The following is a 9,022-nucleotide window of genomic DNA, read 5'->3' on the forward strand; positions in this document are numbered from 1 at the left end:
CTCCAAAAATCAACAGATTGCGCAAGTTGTATCATAAGCATGCGTAGAAAGAATGGCGCTGTAACCACTGAAGAGAGAAACTTTGAGGAAATACTTATTTTTACGTCAGACCTTATATTCTGCATAGAGAAAATTACATAAGTATAAAACAAGGGAAAGTACCACTTACCTGTACAGATTCAAATGCAGTTTAGAAGGCTTCTAAATAACGCAATCAAAATAATTCCTCAGAACATATTTCAACATATTCCTTCTAAAACGTAAGCTTGAATGTGACGTTGCTGGTGCATCAGGATCTAGGCCCAGCAGGACATAAGCTTTTTTTGATCCGAATTGCCCCTTGATTCAAATAACCCCACCCTACCCTATACAGTCACTTTCGTGAACTTTAGGGGGCATACCAAATGTATTGGTGTGCAAAACTAAAATGTGTAATAGTAAAACTATCCTTTGATACTATATGTTATAATTTATCATAAAAAGATACAAAAAAATTATAAACGCGATAAACTTTTGAATTTTAGAGATAGCGCAACGTTCGTCATAATACAGAGAGAAAAGAAATTGTGAGCATAAATATTTTTGACAAAATGTGTAATAAAAGAATTGCATGGTTAGATATTTATTGTTTAATATTAAACGATAAATCAGCTTAAGTTATTTTTGTAAGAAAAGACTTCTGTCGTTTAAGAATAAACAAATATTTATTCATTTATTTAGTGTAATAATGTATGTTTTAAAATCATTCAGGTCAATATTGTTTTAACGCATTTATTAGACTGCAACTTTTAATTAGAATAATAATTAAAAGATTCGTAATGCTTAAGAAGATTCGTAATGCTTAAGAAAAACAACATTATTTTCATTATCATTGACAATTTTCCTGCAGCTAATAAAACATAGGATTTTTTAAAGTTGCAATTATATAATGAATGACTACTTGAGTTTAAAAAAATTATTTCAGTATAGTTTCATAGATGACGATTGAGGGCGCAGGACGTGTAGTCCCGCCTACTACGCTGATAGGGCGCACACTAGGTATAACCCCAGCCACCACGCCGATAAAGCGTGCACCAGGTATAGACCTGGCCTCATGCAGATGGGGCTACGGTGATCATGCTGATTGGGCGCGCACCAAGTGTAGTCCCAGCCACTACGATGATGGAGCGAACACCAGGTATAGCCCCGTCTCACAATGGATGGGGTCCGCACCAGGCCTGGCAACCACGCCGATAAGGTGCACCAGGAATAGCCCCGGTTATCATGATGATAAGGCGTACCCCAAGTATAGCCCTGCTCACCAAAATGATGGAGCGCGCACCAGTATACCCAGGCCACCACGGTTATAGGGCGCGCACCAAGTACTTATAGCCCATGCCACCAAGCCGGTAGGGCGCGCACCAGCTTAAGCCCCGGCCACGACGCCAAAGTGGCGAGCACCAGGTATAGCCCCGGTAACCACGCGATGGGGGTGCGTACCATATACATCTCTGGGCACCAATGATGGTGCGCGTAACAGGTATACCCCGACCACCACACTGATTAAGCGCGCACCAGCTATAGACCCAGTCACCACACTTAAGGGGTGCGCAATTAATTTCATTTCATTTCCATTTGTTCCGTATCCAATTATTTCTTTTGTATCATTTTGATATGTAGAATGATGTACCACCACACCGAAAGGGCGCGCATCGGGTACAGCCCCGGCCATCACGTGGATGGGACACGCACCAGGTATAGCTTCAGCCGTCACGCCGATGGGGCGTGACCATGCATAAACATTATTAAAATGCAAATGGGGCGCTCACCAGTTATAGCCCCATTCACCACAATGATGGGGCACGTATCAGGTGTACTCAGGCCACCACGCTGAAAGGGCGCGCACCAGAGTAGATTAAAATGGCCGAGTCTGTCGCAATGTATTTGTTATGTCACCAGGATTTGGTGGCTTACTTAGCTGTGGGTTGCCAATTGTCAGGATTCGGCCATGCTCGTTGCTTATGATCGGGAGTTCGTCGTCCATTTTCAGTAATATTCGTCTTATTTTTCATCAGCGATCCTGTTTGCTAGTTGACTAGGGTCGGCTGCAAGGCGCACTACCGTACTGACGACTACTACTATCGTAAAAATCGTTTAATGTTAGACCATATGGTGGTTCCTTAAAATTTTTAAATAAGTGAAAAATTTTCGGAGGTGAGCGGATTCGAACCCTTGACCTTAGAATTATTAGCACGGTGCCTTTAACCACTTTTATTATCATTTTATTTTTAGAAGCGGAATACATTATATTACACTTGCAATGGAATCATGACCATTCAATTATTGGTCCTATCTATAAAGTACTCCAGTGCAATGCTATCACTAACAAACTATGATCAAAACCCAAATAAGGTGTGTCCATCACTTTATTCGAAGTTACCGCATTGAATTAGTTCCCATCGCTCTAGTCTGAGATGTTGCAAGAAGTCCTGTGTATCCGGCGGCACTGTCGCGGATAACATGTACTGCAGGGCTTGAGTGAGGAGCCACGTAACTCCGCTCTAGCGCACTCGTGGAAACATCTTGAATCGAATATTCACAATGTTATTATCTGGTAGGTCGACGACTGGAACGGTCATAATCGTAGCAATGCGGGGTTTTACCCAGCGTTATAATGATCTGGCACATGTACATGATGTTACCATGTGGTAAACGGTGTCTATGTCCCCACAGCAGTTACAAATATTCGTACTCTCAAGATGTATCTTTTTTCTCTTTCTCTAACCGTTGGGATAATGTCGTTGTAGAATTCATAAACACTTGACCACAGGTGTTAAGGTAAGGCCGGAACGGACAGTTCCCGCCATAACTGTACCAAGTTAACATTTAAGTGCAGCACTCGCGTTGGCGGTATTAAAGGTTTCTTCCTTTGGAGCGTTTTGTAGAGTCGGCTTGCTGTAACATGTTCGCCTTCAGTAAGTTCCTGAATGATCGCGTGTATGGTCTGGTATGCCGTTCGATACTCAGTTGGTAGTATGTCAACACCATCAAGCACTTGCCGCTGCAATAGTTTCACTGGCTCCTCTTATCGTAAAAGAGCCTTAATTATATTGATAATAAATAGTGGAGTTACCTTATCTTTAAAGTCAATCAGTCCTAGCCCACCAGCACTTGTAGGAAAGTGAATTTTTGTGTGGGCAAAACGGAACATAAATGAATTCCATAGAAACTAACCGACATACATGGTTAGACGCGATTGTAGGCTTGGTGGTAGTGGAAAGATGTGCACTAGATACCAAAGTTTGGACAGAATGAAGGTATTAATAACGTGAACTCGTTGGAACAAGTCTAGCTACCTTGTACTACAGTCTATCATGCGTCCTCGGCATGTTGCTATTGTGTGTTTCCAGTTATCGTGTATTGTTGGGTTAATACCGTTCTTGTTGAAGGTGACCCCGAGTATTTTAATTTTCTCCGCCGCGCCGTGCGGAAATTCTGAGACGTATGACCATCACTTTCGTTAATGTAAAACTGGAAAATTGCAGTTGAGAATAACTTGTATACCTCGCGTAGCACGCATTGCACATGTTACATCGTCCGCGTATGCTGTCACCACTAACCGGCCACACATAGGGTACATGGTTTGTAGCTCGTCATGTAGCTTCTTGCCAAGGGGCTCTAGTCCAATAGCAAACAAGATCACGGATAGCGGACATCCTTGCCGGTCAGATCAGTTGAATTCAATAGGAGCTGTGCAAAACCCAATAATTTGTACTTGTGAACTAGCTCCCATTAATGTCATTTTAATCCAGTTAATTACAACTTCCGGAAAATCCATACGATGCATAACTGCTAACACAAACTCGTGGCTAATTCTGTCAAATATGTTATCAAAGTCTACATGCATAACGGTCGAGTTAGTTTTTCTAGTTATCGCGAGTACCTGCTCGTTCTTGAGCGCACCGAGGCTAAGAATAATTGTGCGACCTGGTATCGCACAGTTTTGACAGGGCCCAATTACACTAGCCATGACGCTCCGAAGACCTTTGAGAGTACACTCATGATGATCTTGTAGTCAGTCGCTAACAAAGTTATCGGTCTATAGTCTGTTATTTTAGCTGAGGATCGTGTCTTTGGCATTAACACAACAATATCTTATTTTTGTGAAGCACTCAATTATTCAATTTGCAGAACCCAACGTACCATGTCACAAAAGTCATTAGCATTAATGTCCCAATATTGGATGTAGAATTCATACCCAAAACCATCGGCCCCTGGTGATTTCCTAAGAGGTAGTTTTTCACTATTCCCGCAATTTATATTTTTACCGGTAGTGCCAGGTGTTGCTGTTGTTCGCTACCGAGATGCATTCCGCAGTGTCGTAAAGCTTGGATAATAAGTCGACTTTGTGTATCTTCCTTTTTGTACATATTTGAATAGTGGGTATGCAAAGATTTCGCAATTGTGTGTTGGTCTTCATGAACATTTCCATCAAGGTCACATATTTTCGTTATGATAGACCGACGGTGTCTGTGTTGTTCTTTAATACTCATATAAACACTCAGTTTCTGGCGTTCGCCTATTGTCAGATCATGCAAAAGCATTTTCCTTTCACGTAAGTTTTGACACTGCATATTCATAATTTCCTGCTTCACTTTTCGCATTTGATCTAATACCTCGTGCCCATGATCTATTATGTCATGCAACTCATATAACAATTTATAGTGAAAATAAGGATTCATACGATTTTGCTCCGCTATGTTTCTCGCGTGAATCTGAAAGAAACGTTGCATGTTTGGCTTGATGCAGTGTTCCCACTACAACCCCATGTTAGTGAATTTATTCGACCGGCTTCTCCATTTGTTTCAGCTTCACCGGAAGTTTTCTTTAATTCCAGGGTCATACAAAAGCTTCGTATTTAATTTCTATAATCCTTTCCCTCTGTGCCAGATTGATTAAAATTCTTTATATTTAATGATAACCATGTGGTGATCACTTATAGACATGGAATATGAAATATGAAACTACGTCTGTTTTATGGCTTTCATGTACGTAAAACCTTTCAAGACTTGTCCTACTGTTTGTTGTTGCTAATGTATAGAGAGGTGTGTTGTGCAAGACAGTGATGACGTCTTCTAGATGTAGTTTTGGAACTAATTTTTGCTACTGCATATTAACAGGGTGAACTCTTCCGACGTGATGTCGGTGGTCTATAATGCAATTGAAGTCCCCTACGAGCACAAGGTGTTGATTACCACATTGTAGGAAAGGCACGATGTCAGTGTTGGACAGCAAATCCCGTTCCTGCCTTCCTTGCGACCCTGAGGGAGCATAAATGTTTGTAATTCTGAGGTCCCGTAAATCTCCAGACATTAGCCTATACGGCCGTTAAGATGACTGCGTAGGTTATCCAGTTCGAACTTCTTTCTCGTAACAATTGCAGTCCCCCCTGCATCGGAACTAATATTTGCATACACATCATATGTAGTTGTGGAATTTATTTACTATTTCTGGTACGATTTCTTGAATGAGCAAAATGTCGATCGCACTCTGGCTCATAATTCTTTCTAATTCGGCTACTTTCGCGCTCGCTGACACTCAGCATATGTTTAGAGTTGTTACAGTATGAGCTGCTGTTATAATATTTATTAATTTTGATTTTCTTATTACCTTTTGCAATTTTTCACTTAATTAATGCCCTGTTTAGCTGTTACCAGGGATTGCAGCCAACTCGCACGTGGGCTCCACGGACGGTTGGCACGCGCTTTTACTTTCTGACTGCCGCGATGTTGGGCACTCAGCCGGTCGCTGGTCGCCCCTCTCTATCACGAAGTCGGTCCCTGGTAGGTACTTGTCGCGTTCGTGGCCTGAGGCGGGAAGCAAAGTGATGGCTAACACTTGCCTGGTGAAATCACACCAGGCTATTGGTTGCAGTGCTAGGAAATCATAGCGGGACTCTAATAGGACGTATTTGGTCAGGATGAATGAACAATGTGCTAACAAATTTTATATTAAGGAATTTAGGTGAAAAAATAAATTTGTGAGAATTATTTCAAATTTTCGGCACAAGCGTCATGAAATAAACCACTGTAATTTTATGACATAATAAATTAACCTTCGAGTAAAAAAAGTGGTGTAGGCTTACCAATTAATTAGTCTAACTTATAAACTTAAAAGACATGCTAACACATATAAAGGTCCTGCTTCACACTCCAGGAATATTGAAGGAATCGAGAAACGTTTAAGATTCAATAATTTTCTCTTTTTTATTTGTCAGAGTGTAGAATTTACATAATAAATTATATTTGTGGAAAAGTTTGTTTTTTTTCCCCTTGAATCTGACACTCTTATAGTAAAATTTTAAATTCAGGAGAGTTTAAATGGAATAAATATTTTTAAGCTCAAATAAACTTTTTTGTATCGAATAATGGTTGAATCTAGGTGAGGAAACGATCAAGCCAATCAATATATTAATAGGTAATTTATTTTAGTCTTCAATTTTTTCCGAATTTATAATTTAATTATTACTACTTACTAATATTCCTTATGGTTACCAAGATGGCTGAAAAGATGGCAGACGCTTAAACTGGTATCGATCTTTAGAAATACATATTTTTTTAAATTTTCTTAAATACATTTTTATGATCTTTAAAATGAAATGATTTATTTTGAGATTTTAGGTGAAATTTGTTATTATATAGGTGTCAAATTACCCAGGAAGGTTCATACTTCATTCTCATTTCAAGGCTAAGGTCATCAAAAATGGCCGACGTGACGTCACAGTCCATATGTCGGTCGGTCATTGACCAGCTGTCTCCTCCCCGCCATGGACTCTGTCCCAGACTTCCCACTTATACACTACTGCCCTTCAATGGAAGTCATGACGGAAGAAAAAAAAATCAGGCTGTTGTGTGAGACCGGGACTTGAAGCGCTGTCCGCGAACAGGTAGTGGGATCGCGAGTATTGCCGATAGGTTAGGGATGGCAGGGGTCGAATGGGTGTGTAAAATCTCACCAGCCGCAACAGATGGGAAGCGAAGCACTTGAGGTATAATGGCGCTGGTATTTTTCCCGTGTAACTCTAGCGAGTAGGGGTACCCCCCCTGCAGTGGTCGTGTCGCCACCCCTTGGCGGGCGGACAGCAGAAGTGTTTGGGCAAGGGGGGAAGCGGGGGACGAGGGCCCTGACGATCCCCAAACACCAATAATCCGAACACGCCTCCCGAATCGCTTCATTAGCGCCATCACTCATCGCGCACCTGGGACAGCGATGATCGCCCGGCTTGTCGCTGTCACACCTTAGAACAAATGATTCGCACCTGTTGAGCACGCGGCAAGTTTCCTGCGGGCGTCGGCTGGGCGGGAAGTTACGTCCAAGTGCCGGTCAGCGCCGCTACTTAAGGCCGCCCCCCCCCCCCCCCCCCTTTTCCCAAGGTACGCATACCGTATGCAGATCTTCAGGAAAAACAACGTGATTTTAAAACTACTCAAGATTTTCGAGTGGGGTCTGCTTACGATAATCATTAAGAGTAAGCTAAGGGCCGAAAAGTACTTTTGTTTCCGTATTAAGTTTTTAACCTGTATTTTTAGAAGAGTTAGAATGGCTAAAACGCGTGTTTTTAGAGTAATATTTAGGCGTGAAACAACCAGTGCAGATTCTTGAAAGCACTTAAGGGACTTGCATTACCCCTTTACCTTCATTTCTCGGCCATATAATGTTACAGTCACCGCTCAAATTTCACAGTTATCCTGTGACAACGAGAAGACTGCGCGCCAGTTCAGAGCCTTGCGCTTAGAGGCGACACTACGCTAGAAATACCAGCGAGCGTCGCACTTATCATCCCGCCTCACTAACACACATACACCACTGACGAGGCGGGCCCCTTAAGGCCCCTGCTTCCCGCGGTACGCAACGCTTCAGAACAAAAAAAACAAAAAAAAAACAAGTGGTACCCGATTGGTCTCTGTTTACGAATATCTTTTCAAAACCTACGCTGATGTCAGACTCCGTTTCATCTTTTTGAACTGCATTTTAAGTAGAGCGATAGTGGCTAAAACGCGATTTTTAGGGCAGATTTCCCGAAAAAACACAGTGCATATTCTGAAAGCACTCAAGGCAATTGCATAACACCTTTATCTTCGTTTCTCCGCCATACAATTTTATGGTGACCGCTCAAATCTCATTGTTGCCCCGTACATGAGAAGACTTCGCGCAAGTTCACAGACTTGCTCTTAGAGGCGATATCGCCTTAGAAGCACCAGCGCTCATCACGCTTATTATCCAGTCTCACTAACACAAATACACTCCAACATCACTAGTATTTACAGGACGATTTACAAGGAGTCACAGCCACTTACAGGGCTTCTTCTTTTCGTCACTTGGGGCAAAATATGTCATGTGAGTGTGGATCGAATTCCCAATATTGATGTATATGTTGACATGTCTCTATCTCAAAACAAACCAGCTTTCGTCTTAACTTTTGAACTTTACAAGAGAGCACAGTAACTGTTCTCTCAACGATACCTTGTTTTCCAACAAGCTCTATATGTTTGTGACCAACCAACAGGAAATCAATGTATATAAATCTTTTCTAAGGGGAAAATTTTTTTCCAGCAGCCGCTTGCCATTAAACATTTTACTAGTCTTAACATCTTATCTTAAGGTTTGTCTGGCTAAAATTTGTAAAGAGACCCAGAAATTGTGTGGATTTATTAGGTTTCAGTCTAAAATTCGCTGTCATGCGTATTCTCTACCCACATTTGCTTGCCTAATAGCTGATTGGGTCGTCGTGATTCGTTCTCTCCTCTGCTAGCTGGTGGTTAGCTGGCTCACAGTTGTAAATTGGTGCAATTATTTATTATTAATGTAAATATTAGTAATTAATAAAATTGTAAGTAAACCTTATTGGGCTATCCATTATGAACCCAGTTCTCCCCACATTATAAGTCGTAACAATACGTTGACACACTTTGGCTTTAAGCATTAACATTTGCTCGTGGTTTTAAATATTTTTGTGATAGGAGCTGTGGCATAGGCGTGCCAA

Source organism: Bacillus rossius, chromosome 2 (genome assembly GCF_032445375.1).
Source record: "Bacillus rossius redtenbacheri isolate Brsri chromosome 2, Brsri_v3, whole genome shotgun sequence".
Lineage (NCBI taxonomy): Eukaryota > Metazoa > Arthropoda > Insecta > Phasmatodea > Bacillidae > Bacillus > Bacillus rossius.